This window comes from Arachis hypogaea, chromosome 5 (genome assembly GCF_003086295.3).
Source record: "Arachis hypogaea cultivar Tifrunner chromosome 5, arahy.Tifrunner.gnm2.J5K5, whole genome shotgun sequence".
In the NCBI taxonomy this organism is placed as follows: domain Eukaryota; kingdom Viridiplantae; phylum Streptophyta; class Magnoliopsida; order Fabales; family Fabaceae; genus Arachis; species Arachis hypogaea.
The window spans coordinates 51,024,458-51,027,278 of record NC_092040.1 but is presented as its reverse complement, the minus strand read 5'-3'; the positions used below and the strand labels follow the sequence as shown (position 1 = coordinate 51,027,278).

Sequence of the window (2,821 nt, the reverse complement as noted above, 5' to 3'; positions counted from 1 at the left end):
TTGGGAGAAGTTCATCGTGCCTCTTTTCCATGTTTATAAAAGGATAACCTTGAGCTTTAAACACAAGGTAGTCCCCATTCAATTGAAGGACTAGTTCACCTCTGTTAGCATCAATCACAGCTTTTGTTGTGGCTAGAAAGGGTCTTCCAAGAATGATGGATTTATTCTCATCCTTTCCAGTGTCTAAGATTATGAAATTAGTAGGGATGTAAAGGCCTTTAACCTTTACCAACACGTCCTCTACCAATCCATAAGCTTGTTTTATTGACTTGTCTGCCATCTCTAATGAGATTCTTGCAGCTTGTACCTCAAAGATCCCCAGTTTCTCCATTACAGAGAGTGGCATAAGATTTATACCTGACCCCAGGTCACATAGAGCCTTCTCAAAGGTTATGGTGCCTATGGTACAAGGTATTAAGAATTTACCAGGATTTTGTTTCTTTTGAGGTAAAGTTTGCTGAACCCATGTATTTAGTTCACTAATGAGCAAGGGAGGTTCATCTTCCCAAGTCTCATTACCAAACAACTTGGCATTCAGCTTCATGATGGCTCCTAGATATTGAGAAACTTGCTCTTCAGTTACATCTTCATCTTCTTCAGAGGAAGAATAGTTCTCAGAGCTCATGAATGGCAGAAGGAAGTTTAATGGAATCTCTATGGTCTCTATATGAGCTTCAGATTCCTTTAGGTCCTCAATAGGAAACTCCTTTCTGTCTGGGGGACGTCCAATGAGGTCTTCCTCATTGGGATTCATGCCCTCCCCTTCCTCCTTGGATTTGGCCATTTTGATAATATCAATGGCACTGCACTCTCTTTTTGGATTCTCTTCTGTATTGCCTGGGAGAGTACTAGGAGGAATTTCAGTGATTTTCTTACTCAGCTGACCCACTTGTGCCTCCAAATTTCTAATGGAGGACCTTGTTTCACTTATGAAACTTAAAGTGGCCTTATCTAGATCAGAGACTATGTTTGCTAAGCTAGAGGTACTCTGCTCAGAATTCTCTATCTGTTGCTGAGAAGATGATGGAAAAGGCTTGCTATGGCTAAGCCTGTTTCTTCCACCATTATTAAAGCCTTGTTGAGGCTTTTGTTGATCCTTCCATGAGAAATTTGGATGATTTCTCCATGAGAAATTATAGATGTTTCCATAGGGTTCACCCATGTAATTCACCTCTGCCATTGCAGGGTACTCAGGATCATAAGCTTCTTCTTCAGAAGATGCCTCTTTAGTACTGTTGGATGCATTTTGCCATCCATTCAGACTCTGAGAAATCATGTTGACTTGCTGAGTCAACATTTTGTTCTGAGCTAATATGGCATTCTGAGCATCAATTTCAAGAACTCCCATCTTCTGAGGCATCCCATTACTCACAGGATTCCTCTCAAAGGTGTACATGAATTGGTTATTTGCAACCATGTCAATGAGTTCTTGGGCTTCTGTAGGCATTTTCTTTAGGTGAATGGATCCACCTACAGAATGGTCCAGTGACATCTTAGAGAACTCAGATAGACCATCATAGAATATATCCAAAATGGTCCACTCTGACAGCATGTCAGAAGGACACTTTTTGGTCAACTGCTTGTATCTTTCCCAAGCTTCATAGAGGGATTCACCATCTTTTTGCTTGAAGCTCTAAACATCCACTCTAAGCTTGCTCAGCTTTTGAGGAGGAAAGAACTTGGCCAAGAAGGTCGTGACCAGCTTATCCCAAGAGTCCAGACTATCTTTAGGTTGTGAATCCAACTATGTTCTAGCTCTGTCTCTTACATCAAAGGGGAAAAGCATGAGCCGGTAGACTTCAGGATCTACTCCATTAGTCTTAACAGTATCACAGATCTGCAGGAATTCAGTTAAAAACTGATAGGGATCTTCTGATGGAAGTCCATGAAACTTGCAGTTCTGTTGCATTAGAGCAACTAATTGAGGCTTCAGCTCAAAATTGTTTGCTCCAATGGCAGGGATTGAGATGCTTCTTCCATAAAAATTGGAAATAGGTGTAGTATCATCACCAAGCATCCTCCTTGCGCCTCCTCCATTGTTATTGGGTTCGGCCATGCCTCTTTCTTTTTCGAGATTCTCTGTAAGGTTTTCTCTGGATTGTTGTGCTTTAGCTTCTCTTAGCTTCTTCTCCAGATTCCTTTCAGGTTCAGGATCTGCTTCAACAAGAATGACCTTGTCCTTGCTCCTGCTCATATGAAAAAGAAGAAACAGAAAAGAAAGAGGAATCATCTATGTCACAGTATAGAGATTCCTTTATGTGAGTAGAAGAAAAGAAGAATAGAAGAAGGAGAAGAGAAAAATTCAAACACAGAGAAGAAAAGAGGGTTCGAATTTTTGAGATGAAGCGAAGTGTTAGTAAATAAATAAAATAAATAGAAAGAGATGAGAGGGAGAGAATTTCGAAAATTATTTTTGAAAAAAAGGTTAGTGATTTTCGAAAATTAAGAGAAAAAAATAAAATTAAAATTAAAATTTAAAACAATTAGTTAATTAAAAGAGATTTTTGAAAAAGAGTGAGGAATTTTCAAAAATTAGAAAGAGAAAAGTAGTTAGGTGGTTTTGAAAAAGATAAGAAACAAACAAAAAGTCAATTAGTTAGTTGAAAAAGATTTGAAAATCAATTTTGAAAAGATAAGAAGTTAGAAAAGATTTTGAAATTAATTTTGAAAAAGATATGATTTGAAAGAATATGGTTGAAAAAGATTTGATTTTTAAAATTGATGACTTGACTAAGAAGAAACTAAAAGATATGATTCTAGAAATTAAAGATTGAACCTTTCTTAACATGAAAGTAACAAACATCAAATTTTTGAATCAATC

At 37.5% G+C, this 2,821-nt stretch overlaps 1 non-coding gene across 1 annotated transcript; it reads left to right on the top strand.

The window, feature by feature from the left end:
- The first annotated feature begins 1,550 nt into the window (after positions 1 to 1,550).
- On the top strand, positions 1,551 to 1,654 carry LOC112804255 (small nucleolar RNA R71). The gene has a single exon (XR_003202871.1). It is a non-coding gene; the product is annotated as a small nucleolar RNA R71 (small nucleolar RNA).
- Positions 1,655 to 2,821: the final 1,167 nt, after the last annotated feature.